Genomic DNA, 13,793 nt, shown 5'->3' with positions numbered 1-13,793 from the left:
TATATTATATACATACACACACACACACACACACACACACACACACACACACACACACACATATAGATATATATATATATATATATATATATATATATATATATATTTTTTTTTTTTTTTTTTTCAACAAGTTGGCCGTCTCCCACCGAGGCAGGGTGACCCAAAAAAGAAAGAAAATCCCCAAAAAGAAAATACTTTCATCATCATTCAACACTTTCACCACACTCGCACATTATCACTGTTTTTGCAGAGGTGCTCAGAATACAACAGTCTAGAAGCATACACATATAAAGATACACAACATATCCCTCCAAACTGCCAATATCCCAAACCCCTCCTTTAAAGTGCAGGCATTGTACTTCCCATTTCCAGGACTCAAGTCCGACTATATGAAAATAACCGGTTTCCCTGAATCCCTTCACTAAATATTACCCTGCTCACACTCCAACAGATCGTCAGGTCCCAAGTACCATTCGTCTCCATTCACTCCTATCTAACACGCTCATGCACGCTTGCTGGAAGTCCAAGCCCCTTACCCACAAAACCTCCTTTATATATATATATATATATATATATATATATATATATATATATATATATATATGTATGTATATATATACACACACACACATATATATATATATATATATATATATATATATATACATGTATATATATATATACACACACACACACATATATATATATATATATATATATATATATATATATATATATATTTATATATATATATATATATATATATATATATATATATATATATATATATATATATATATATATATACACATACATATATATATATATATATATATATATATATATATATATATATATATATATATATATATATATAGTATATATATAGTACATATATATATATACAGTGGACCCTCGACCAACGATGGCATCGATTAACGATAAATCCGACCAGCGATACATTTTAACACAAAAAATTTGCATCGACTAGCGCTAAAAAACTCGACCAACACTATTCGTTCCGTCTGAGACGCATCCACTTCTGTCCAGTGTTTACAAGCCAGCCAACCACCGCGGTCGCTTCCAAGCATACAATCTGAACATTTCATATTATCACAGCCTTTTTAGTGATTGCACCTGCAAAATAAGTCACCATGGGCCCCAAGAAAGCTTCTAGTGCCAACCCTACAGCAAAAAGGGTGAGAATTACTATGGATATGAAGAAAGAGATCATTGCTAAATATGAAAGTGGAGTGCGTGTCTCCGAGCTGGCCAGGTTGTACACAAAACCCCAATCAACCATCGCTACTATTGTGGCCAGGAAAACGGCAATCAAGGTGCAACTATGTTTTCGAAACTGAGATCGCAAGTGATAGAAGATCTTGAGAGACTGTTATTGGTGTGGTTAAACGAAAAACAGATAGCAGGAGATAGCACCTCTCAAACGATCATATGTAAAAAGGCTAGGAAGTTGCATGAGGATTTAATTAGAAAAATGTCAGCAACTAGTGGTGATGTGAGTGAATTTAAGGCCAGCAAAGGTTGGTTTGAGAGATTTAAGAATCGTAGTGGCATACATAGTGTGATAAGGCATGGTGAGGCTCCCAGTTTGGACCAAAAAGCAGCTGAAAAATATGTGCAGGAATTTAAGGAGTACATAGACAGTGAAGAATTGAAACCTGAACAAGTGTTTAATTGTGACACTGACAATGTTGTGAAACACTTTAGGAATGTCATAAAGGAACGGGAGGTACAGGCCTCTATGGACAGATATGTTGTGCAACAGAGGTCCAGTGACTCTCAAGCTGGTCCTAGTGGCATTAAAACAAGAAGGGAAGTAACCCCGAAAAAGGACTTGCCGCCTCAAGTCCTAATGGAAGGGGATTCCCCTTCTAAACACTAACACCATCAACACTCTCCCCTCCTCCCATCCCATCAATCATCACCAGATCTTCAATAAAGGTAAGTGTCATGTAACTGTGCATGTCTTCTTCAGTTTGTGTGTAATAAAATTAATATTTCATGTGGTAAAATTTTTTTTTTTCAATACTTTTGGGTGTCTTGCACGGATTAATTTGATTTCCATTATTTCTTATGGGGAAAATTAACTCGACGAATGATAATTTTGATTAACGATGAGCTCTCAGGAACGGATTAATATCGCTGGTCGAGGGTCCACTGTATATGTGTATATATATATATATATATATATATATATATATATATATCTCTATATATATATATATATATATCTATATATATATATATATATATATATATATACATACACACACACACACACACAGTAGGGCCCCACTTATATGGCAGGTTAGGTTCCAGGCTACCGCCGTAAAGCGGAAATTGCCGTCAAGTGGAACACCCTTTTTTTCCACTTATAAATGCATACAAATACTAGATAACAAGTTTACACTAACATATATTAAGTTAGCAATAGAACTAGGCATCAAAAAAACAATAAAAAGGTGCAATACACACATAGTGCACTCATTACCTACCTTAAAATATTTATAGTCTTAATCTAGGGTGAGACAAGTAGTATTTATTGTAAGAAATTAAGTGTGGTATGTATGGTAGTCAGCCAGGTTACCATACCAGGCCACCCCACCTACACATAATATTGTATTACATTTAAACATCCCAGAGCAATGAAATGCATATGCAGTTTACTCATTACTTACCGTAAAATATTTGTAGTCTTAATCTAGGGTGAGATAAGTAGTATTTATTGTAAGAAATCAAGTGTGGTATGTATGGTAGTCAGCCAGACTACCATACCAGGCCAACCCACCTACACATATTATTCTATGATATTTAAGCATCCCAGAGTGATAAAATCCATACACAGTTCACTCATTACTTACCTTAAAATATTTGTATATTTGTAGAGAGAGAGAATGAGTACATGAGAGAGGACAGGTGCGGAGTTATGTAAACAAACCAGGCGAACGTAAGTTTTGTAAACAAAGTGTACACGTCTGGTTTCTGTACAGGTTACATTGTGTACAAGTTGTCTCTACATAGATATAGTAGAATAAATAAAGAACACTTCCATTCTCATGTAACACCATTTTTAGAAGAAATGATGCTCTGAGTGAAGGCAGTGGAAATAAGTCACTCTGACTTTTTTTTAGGTTATCCTAGGTTCTCTACACATATGCTGTTATGTATGATAATCTATGTAACTGTATTTGTGTATACCTGAATAAACTTACATACATACGAAAGGAATAATTTTCTACAGTTACCCCCAGTAGCACATTTTCTCTAAAGTTAGACTAGAGAAAATTTTATTCTTGCCGTCACTTGTACAAGTTATCTGGCTACGACATCTTATATTTATGTTTATTCTATTGTGGGGTGTATTTATCATCTTTATATGTTACGCATCGTGTTTATTATATAATTATGAAAAAATATCATAGATGGACTAATGAAAATGTGTATATTAACGTAATATGCGACATTTAATGAGACTCAGTGATTATTATTATCATTTCTAATATGACGTCATTTGTGCAAGTTGTCTGGCTACCACATCTCATATTTATATTTATTTATTCTACTGTGGGGTGTATTTATCATCTTTATATGTTATGCATTGTGTTTATTATATAATTTTGAAAAAATATCATAGATGGATTAATGAAAATGTGTATATCAACGTAATATACGACATTTAAATGAGACTCGGTGATTATTATTATCATTACTAATATGACGTCTCGAGATATAAGACACTTACTGATTTTAATGTGTACCTGCACGCCAGCACAGTATGTAAGTTTTTTTAGGTATAGGTATACATAAGTATAATTATCAGAGTATATATAAAATATGAAATAACTTTTAAAAACACTTGAAATTTTGGAGTTTCCAGACATAATGGAGAGACTTAGTGCTTACGGATCTCACAGAGAATGTAAATAAACAGGATGGGGCGCGGTGACCATATTAGAAAGTCAGGTGGGGGAGCCGTATAGCGAGTTTTGGTCATAATTTGAAATGATTGTATTAGTGGAACGCCATAAAGCAAAATGCTGTAAAGCGGGGCCCTGCTGTGTATTTATATATATATATATATATATATATATATATATATATATATATATATATATATATATATATATATAGTATATATATATATATTATATACAGTGGACCCCCATCTTTCGATATTAATCCGTTCCTAAAGGCTCATCGTATGCTGAAATTATCGTAAGGTGAATTAATTTTCCCCTTAAGAAATAATGGAAATCAAATTAATCCGTTCCTGACACCCCAATGTATGAAAAAAAAAATTTTTTACCACATGAAATATTAATTTTAATACACACAAACTGACACTTAACTTTATTGAAGATCTGGTGATGATTGATGGGATGGGAGGAGGGGAGAGTGTGGAAGTTGTTAATGTTTAGAAGGGGAATCCCCTTCCATTAGGACTTGCGGTAGCACGTCCTTTTCCAGGGTTACTTCTCTTCTTTTAATGCCACTAGGACCAGCTTGAGAGTCACTGGACCTCTGTCGCTCAACATATCTGTCCATAGAGGCCTGTACCTCCTATTCCTGTATGATTTGTCTAAAGTGGTTCACAGCATTGTAATTGTAATAGTCACCAGCACGGCTTGCAATAGCTGTGTGAGGGTGATTTTCATCCATAAAGGCTTGCACTTCAAGCCACTTTGCACACATTTCCTTAATCTTTGAAGTAGGCAACTTTTTCAATTTCTCTCTCCCCTCATCTGAAGCAGTTTCCTCAGGTCTGGCCTCTTGCTGTTGAAGATCATCTTGCAGCTCATCAGTGGTTAGTTCTTCATTGTCCTCCTCCACCAACTCTTCCACATCCTCCCCACTAACCTCCAACCCCAAGGACTTCCCCAATGCCACAATTGATTCCACAACTGGCATACGCTTCTCAGGGTTAGCCTCAAATCCTTCAAAATCCCTTTTGTCTACACATTCTGGCCACAGTTTCTTCCAAGCAGAGTTCAAGGTCCTCTTAGTCACTCCCTCCCAAGCCTTACCTATAAGGTTTACACAACTGAGGATACTAAAGTGATCTTTCCAAAACTCTCTTAGAGTCAATCGAGTTTCTGAGGTCACTACAAAACACTTTTGAAACATAGCTTTTGTGTAGAGATTTTTTGAAGTTTGAAATGACCTGCTGGTCCTTGGGCTGCAGGAGAGGAGTGGTATTAGGAGGCAAAAACTTGACCTTAATGAAGCTCATTTCCGCAGAAAGTTGCTCTCCCAAGTCTGAAGGATGACCAGGGGCATTGTCTAATACCAGGAGGCACTTAAGGTCCAATTTATTTTCCAGGAGGTAATTTTTCACAGTGGGGGCAAATGCATGGTGTAACCAGTCATAGAAAAAGTCCCTAGCGACCCATGCCTTAGTGTTTGCCCTGCACAGCACACACAAATTAATCTTGAGGACATTGTTTCTCCTGAACACTCTGGGAGAGTGATACACCAATAAAGGCTTCGCTTTGAAATCACCACTAGCATTAGCACACATCAAGAGAGTAAGCCTGTCTTTCATAGGCTTATGTCCTGGGAGTGCCTTTTCCTCCTGAGTAATGTAGGTCCTGTTTGGCATTTTCTTCCAAAACAGGCCTGTTTCGTCCCAAACACTTGTTCAGATTTCAGTCATTCACTGTCTATGTACTCCTTGAATTCCTTCACATATTTTTCAGCCGCTTTGTGGCCCGAACTGGCAGCCTCACCATGCCTTATCACACTATGTATGCCACTACGATTCTTAAATCTCTCAAACCAACCTTTGCTGGCCTTAAATTCACTCACATCACCACTAGTTGTAGGCATTTTTCTAATTAAATCCTCATGCAACTTCCTAGCCTTTTCACATATGATCGCTTGAGAGATGCTATCTCCTGATATCTGTTTTTCGTTTATCCACACCAATAACAGTCTCTCAACATATTCGAGTACTTGCGATCTCTTATCTGAAAACAAAGTTGCACCTTTTGCAAGAACAGCTTCTTTGATTGCCGTTTTGTTGGCCACGATAGTAGCAATGGTTGATTGAGGTTTGGTATACAACCTGGCCAGCTCCGAGACACGCACTCCACTTTCGTACTTAGCAATTATCTTTTTCTTCATTTCCATAGTAATTTTCACCTTTTTTACCGCACGGTTGGCACTAGAAGCTTTCTTAGGGCCCATGGTGACTTATTTTGCAGGTACAATCACTAAAAACGCTGTTATAATATGAAATGTTCCGATTGTATGCGTGGATGCGACCGCACTGGCTGGCTTGTAAACACTGGCACCCACGGGGCAGCTGAGGCGCGCTCAGACCACACTTAGGACGCATCTCGGACAAATCACGTGAGGTGAGTTTTTTAGCGTGAGGCAAGGCAAAATTTTTGCGTTAAAATGTATTGTATGGTGGATTTAACATAACGTGATGCCATCGTAAGGTGGGGTCCACTGTATATTTATATATGTATATATATATATATATATATATATATATATATATATATATATATATATATATCTATATATATATATATATATATATATATATATATATATATACGTACAGTGGAACCTCAAAAATCGAACTGCTCCCAACACAACCAATTATGTAAGTGTATTTTTGTAAGTGCTTTTATAAGTGTATTTTGAGGATCTGAAATGGACTAGTCTAATTTACATTATTCCTGATGGGAATAAATTCATTCGGTAAAGGCACTCGAACAGCCTTCTGGACTGAAGAAAGTTCGATATTTGAGGTTCCACTATATTTTTTTTTTTTTTTTTTCTCAACAAGTCAGCCGTCTCCCACCGAGGCAGGGTGACCCAAAAAAGAAAGAAAATCCCCCCAAAAAATACTTTCATCATCGTTCAACACTTTCACCACACTCGCACATTATCACAGTTTTTGCAGAGGTGCTCAGAATACAACAGTTTAGAAGCATATACATATAAAGATACACAACATATCCCTCCAAACTGCCAATATCACAAACCCCTCCTTTAAAGTGCAGGCATTGTGCTTCCCATTTCCAGGACTCAAGTCCGACTATATGAAAAAACAGGTTTCCCTGAATCCCTTCACTAAATATTACCCTGCTCACACTCCAACAGATCATCAGGTCCCAAGTACCATTCGTCTCCATTCACTCCTATCTAACACGCTCACGCATGCTTGCTGGAAGTCCAAGCCCCTTGCCCACAAAACCTCCTTTACCCCCTCTCTCCAACCCTTTCGAGGACGACCCCTACCCCGCCTTCCTTCCCCTATAGATTTATATGCTTTCCATGTCATTCTACTTTGATCCATTCTCTCTAAATGACCAAACCACCTCAACAACCCCTCTTCTGCACTCTGACTAATACTTTTATTAACTCCACACCTTTTCCTAATTTCCACACTCCGAATTTTCTGCATAATATTTACACCACACATTGCCCTTAAATAGGACATCTCCACTGCCTCCAACCATCTCCTCGCTGCTGCATTTACCACCCAAGCTTCACACCCATATAAGAGTGTTGGTACTACTATACTTTCATACATTCCCTTCTTTGCCTCCATAGATAACGTTTTTTTTACTCCACATATACCTCAACGCACCACTCACCTTTTTTCCCTCATCAATTCTATGATTAACCTCATCCTTCATAAATCCATCCGCCGACACGTCAACTCCCAAGTATCTGAAAACATTCACTTCTTCCATACTCCTCCTCCCCAGTTTGATATCCAATTTTTCTTTATCTAAATCATTTGACACCCTCATCACCTTACTCTTTTCTATGTTCACTTTCAACTTTCTACCTTTACACACATTCCCAAACTCATCCACTAACCTTTGCAATTTTTCTTTAGAGTCTCCCATAAGCACAGTATCATCAGCAAAAAGTAACTGTGTCAATTCCCATTTTGAATTTGATTCCCCAAAATTTAATCCCACCCCTCTCCCGAACACCCTAGCATTTACTTCCTTTACAACCCCATCTATAAATATATTAAACAACCATGGTGACATTACACATCCCTGTCTAAGACCTACTTTTATCGGGAAGTAGTCTCCCTCTCTTCTACACACCTTAACCTGAGCCTCACTATCCTCAAAAACTCTTTACAGCATTTAATAACTTACCACCTATTCCATATACTTGCAACATCTGCCACATTGCTCCTCTATCCACTCTATCACATGCCTTTTAAAAACTTCCCTACCTTTATCTAAATACTGTTCACATATATGCTTCAATGTAAACACTTGATCTACACATCCCCTACCCACTCTAAAACCTCCTTGCTCATCCGCAATCCTACATTCTGTCTTACCTCTAATTCTTTCAATTATGACCCTACCGTGCACTTTTCCTGGTATACTCAGTAAACTTATTCCTCTATAATTTTTACAGTCTCTTTTGTCCCCTTTCCCTTTATATAAAGAGACTATACATGCTCTCCGCCAATCCCTAGGTACCTTCCCCTCTTTCGTACATTTATTAAACAAAAGTACCAACCACTCCAACACTATATACCCCCCTGCTTTTAACATTTCTGTCATGATCCCATCAGTTCCAGCTGCTTTACCCCCTTTCATTTTACGTAATGCCTCACGTACCTCCTCCACACTTACATTCTGCTCTTCTTTACTCCTAAAAGATGGTATACCTCCCTGACCAGTGCATGAAATTACTGCCTCTGTTTCTTCCTTAACATTTAAAAGTTCCTCAAAATATTCTCGCCATCTACCTAATACCTCCATCTCCCCATCTACTACTCCCCTACTGTGTTTTTAACTGACAAATCCATACTCTCCCTAGGCTTTCTTAACTTGTTTAACTCACTCCAAAATTTTTTCTTATTTTCATTAAAATTTCTTGACAGTGCCTCTCCCACTCTATCATCTGCTCTCCTTTTGCACTCTCTCACCACTCTCTTTACCTTTCTTTTTCTCTCCATATACTCTGCTCTTCTTATAACACTTCTGCTTTGTAAAAACCTCTCATAAGCTACCTTTTTCTCTTTTATCACACCCTTTACTTCATCATTCTACCAATCACTCCTCTTTCCTCCTGCCCCCACCCTCCTATAACCACAAACTTCTGCCCCACATTCTAATACTGCATTTTTAAAACTATTCCAAGCCTCTTCAACCCCCCCACTACTCATCTTTGCACTAGCCTACCTTTCTGCCAATAGTCGCTTATATCTCACCCGAACTTCCTCCTCCCTTAGTTTATACACTTTCACCTCCCTCTTACTTGTTGTTGCCACCTTCCTCTTTTCCCATCTACCTCTTACTCTAACTGTAGCTACAACTAAATAATGATCCGATATATCAGTTGCCCCTCTATAAACATGTACATCCTGGAGCCTACCCATCAACCTTTTATCCACCAATACATAATCTAATAAACTACTTTCATTACGTGCTACATCATACCTTGTATATTTACGTATTTATCCTCTTTTTCATAAAATATGTATTACTTATTACCAAATCTCTTTCTACACATAGCTCAATTAAAAGCTCCCCATTTACATTTACCCCTGGCACCCCAAATTTACCTACTACTCCCTCCATAACATTTTTACCCACTTTAGCATTGAAATCCCCAACCACCATTACTCTCACACTTGATTCAAAACTCCCCACGCATTCACTCAACATTTCCCAAAATCTCTCTCTCTCCTCTACACTTCTCTCTTCTCCAGGTGCATACACGCTTTTTATAACCCACTTTTCACATCGAATCTTTATTTTACTCCACATAATCCTTGAATTAATACATTTATAGTCCCTCTTTTCCTGCCATAGCTTATCCTTCAACATTATTGCTACTCCTTCTTTAGCTCTAACTCTGTTTGAAACCCCTGACCTAATCCCATTTATTCCTCTCCACTGAAACTCTCCCACCCCCTTCAGCTTTGTTTCACTTAAAGCCAGGACATCCAGCTTCTTCTCATTCATAACATCCACAATCATCTCTTTCTTATCATCTGCACAACATCCACGCACATTCAGACTTCCCACTTTGACATATATATATATATATATATATACATATATATATATATATATATATATATATATATATATATATATATATGTATATACAGTGTTCCCTCAATAATCGTCCGGCCTGAAAGTCATCCATTTCGAAAATAGTCCTGTTATTTCGTCTAAACATTGGCTCGCAAATGGTCCGGTAACTCGCTAGTAGTCCTTCGTCTGGGACGCGTACTCACGCACTGAGCTGCCTCGGCCTCTCTTCCTAGCCAGTGTGCCATTGTTTACCAGTGAGCGACGGTCCCCTCACTTGCTCCAACGAAATATTTCATAATATTCCATTGATTTTAGTGCTTGCAAGTGCTAAATAAGCTACCATGGCTCCAAAGAAAGCTCCTAGTGCCAAGCCTTTGGTAAAGAAGGTGAGAAATACGATTGAATTTAAGAAAAACATCATTGAACAGTATGATAGTGGCGTACGTGTGGGCGAACTGGCCAGGATGTGTGACAAATCCTGTACAACCATATCTTCCATCATATCCTAGAAAAAGGAAATCAAGGAAGCTGTTGTTGCAAAGGGAGTAAATATGCTGACAAAAATGAGATCACCAGTACTCGAAGATGTTGAGAAGTTATTATTGATGTGGATAAACGAGAAACAATTAGCAGGAGATACTCTTATGAAGTCGCTTATTTGTGAAAAGGCTAGGTAGTTGCTTGATGATTTGGTAAAGAAATTGCCTGCAACTAGTGGTGATGTGAGTGAATTTAAGGCCAGCAAAGGCTGGTTTGAGAGATTTAAGAAGCATACTGGCATACACAGTGTGGTAAGGCATGGTGAGACTGCCAGTTCTGACAAGAAAGCAGCTGAAAAATATGTGCATGAATTCAAGGAGTACATAGAGGCTGAAGGACTGAAACCTGAACAAGTGTTCAATTGTGATGAAACAGGCCTCTTTTGGAAGAAAATGCCAAAGAGGACCTACATTACTCAGGAAGAAAAGGCACTGCCAGGACACAAGCCTATGAAAGACAGGCTGACGCTAATGTTCTGTGCTAATGCTAGTGGGGATTTCAAAGTGAATCCGTTACTAGTGTACCATTCTGAAAACCCCAGAGTGTTCAAGAAAACAATGTTATGAAGAGTAAATTGTGTGTGTTTTGGAGATCTAATAGTAAGGCATGGGTCACGAGGGACATATTTTGTCGAGTGGTTCAATGAAGTGTTTGGCCCTAGTGTGAAGAATTACCTCCTGGAAAAGAAATTGGATCTCAAGTGCCTCCTAGTAATGGACAATGCACCTGTTCATCCTCCAAACTTGGATGACCTAATTCTGAAGGAGTTTGGGTTCATCACAGTAAAGTTCTTGCCCCCGAATACCACTCTTCTCCTCCAGCTCATGAACCAGCAAGTCATTTCAAACTTTAAAAATGTTTGAAAGGTGCTTGAATGTGACCTCAGACACTCACTTGACCCTACGAGATTTTTGGAAAGAACACTTCAGTATTCTCCTTTGCGTAAGCCTTATAGGTAAGGATTGGGAGGGAGTGACTACCAGGACTTTGAACTCTGCTTGGAGAAAATTGTGGCCAGATTGTGTCGAGAAGAGGGATTTTGAAGGGTTTGAGGCAGCCCATGATGAGCTTATGTCAGTTGTGAACTCTATTGTTGCACTGGGGAGTTCCATGGGGTTGTATGTGAGTTTGGAGGATGTGGAAGAGTTGGTGGAGGACCACAACGAAGAGCTAACCACTGAGGAACTGCAAGAGCTTCAGCAGGAAGAGCAACAGATCGCAGCTCAGAATCTTGCTGCAGAGGAGGAGGAAGAGAGATGGAAGAAGGTGCCTTCTTCAGAAATTAAGGAGATTTTTGAAATGTGGGGTAGGATGGAAAGATTTATTGAGAAACATCACCCAGAGAAGGATGTTGCAAGCCATATCGGCAACTTGTACAGTGACAGAGTCTTGGCCCATTTTAGGGAAGTTTTAAAGAGACGCCAGAAACAGAGCTCTCTGGACAGTTTTTTTGCGAGACAGGACTCCAGTGACTCTCAAGGTGGTTCTAGTGGCATTAAGAAGGAGAGAAGAGAAGTAACCCCAGAAAAGCAATTGGTACCTGAGGTGTTGATGGAAGGGGATTCCCCTTCCAAACAGTAAATAATCCAATCTGTCTCCTTCTCCAGTCTTCCATACACAAAGAAGAATCGCCAATAAAGGTAAGTTTTATTCTGTTAATGTTTAATTCATCATGTGCCACTGTATTGTTTATGTAGTACATCAATATTTCATGTAAAAAAATTTTTTGTTTTAATACTTCTGGGTGTCAGGAACGGATTAACTGCATTTACATTATTTCTTATGGGGAAAATTGATTCGAAAGTTGTCCATTTCGATAATAGTCCCACTTCCAGGAACGGATTAAGGACGATAATTGAGGGACCACTGTATATACACAGTAGAGCACCACTTTACGGCGTTTCGCTTTACGGCATTTCAAATTATGAATAAAACTTCCTATATGGCTCCCCCCACCTGACTTTCTAATACGGTCACCGTGCCCCACCCAGTTTGTTTACATTCTCCATGAGATCCTTGAACACTAAGTCTCTCCATTATGTCTAGAAACTCCAAAATTTCAAGTGTTTTTAAGTTATTTCATATTTTATGTATACTCTGATAATTATGCTTATGTATACCTGTACCTAAATAAACTTACACACTGTGCTGGGGTGCAAGTACACATTAAAATCAATAAGAAAATTCTTAGGAATCCACCTTGATAATAGACTCAAATTTCATACACATATACAACAAATTTCTAAGAAAATTTCCAGGACTGTAGGCATACTATCGAAGATGCGGTACTATGCTCCACAGTCAGCCCTCCTGGCCCTATATCACTCTCCTATTTACCCCTATCTCACCTATGGAATTTGTGCATGGGGCTCAACAACAATTAACCATCTCAGACCACTAATTACCCAACAAATGGCTGCAGTTAGAATGATAACAAATTCTCACTACAGGCAGCACACTCCACCAATATTCAAAACACTCAACCTACTCACCATACAAAACAGCCATACTTATTATTGCACCTATTACATACATAGAACACTTAACTCTGATATTAACCCTCCCCTCAAACATCTCCTTGCCAACCTCAACAGAACACATGACCATAACACAAGGCACAGATCACTCTTTGATGTTCCTCGTGTCCGTCTCACACTATGCAAAAACTCAATGCACATAAAAGGCCCTAAAATCTGGAATTCATTACCTGTAAATATAAAAGAAACACTACCTGTTTATAAATTCAAGTCTCTTCTCAAAGATCACTTACTCACCCAAAACCAAATAAATACTGAATAACTGAACCTTATAAATTGTATATCTTAAATGTTTTTCACAATTATATCACATAAATGTTGAACCTAAAACCCAATCTAACTTTATTATTTTTTAAATACACTACCTAACAGAATACTCCATTCTACTGAATGTACAGCAATGCATGCAACCCTATGACCTGTCTTTGTAATACTCATTTGTCGTTTATTGTTATCTGTTTACAATAATGTTTTATCACTGATTTCATCATTGCTTAGTTAATCTTAAGTTAATTTTAAGCCAGCCCGTAATGCTATGCATACAAGTGGCTTTGGCATGCTGCTCTTACCTGTATTTTTTTGTAACTCTGTATGTATGCTCAAATTACTAAATAAATAAATAAAATAAATAAATAAGAGTGTCTTATGTCTCGAG

At 37.9% G+C, this 13,793-nt stretch overlaps 1 protein-coding gene across 1 annotated transcript in view; it reads left to right on the top strand.

Moving 5' to 3' along the window:
* The window catches only part of LOC128706593 (F-box/LRR-repeat protein 15), a 174,919-nt gene that overhangs the window by 129,381 nt on the left and 31,745 nt on the right, over nt 1-13,793 (top strand). The window lies entirely within an intron of this gene.

This window comes from Cherax quadricarinatus, chromosome 3 (assembly GCF_038502225.1).
Source record: "Cherax quadricarinatus isolate ZL_2023a chromosome 3, ASM3850222v1, whole genome shotgun sequence".
Taxonomy (NCBI): domain Eukaryota; kingdom Metazoa; phylum Arthropoda; class Malacostraca; order Decapoda; family Parastacidae; genus Cherax; species Cherax quadricarinatus.
The sequence above is the reverse complement of the archived record's forward strand: the minus strand, read 5'-3'. Positions and strand labels throughout refer to the sequence as shown.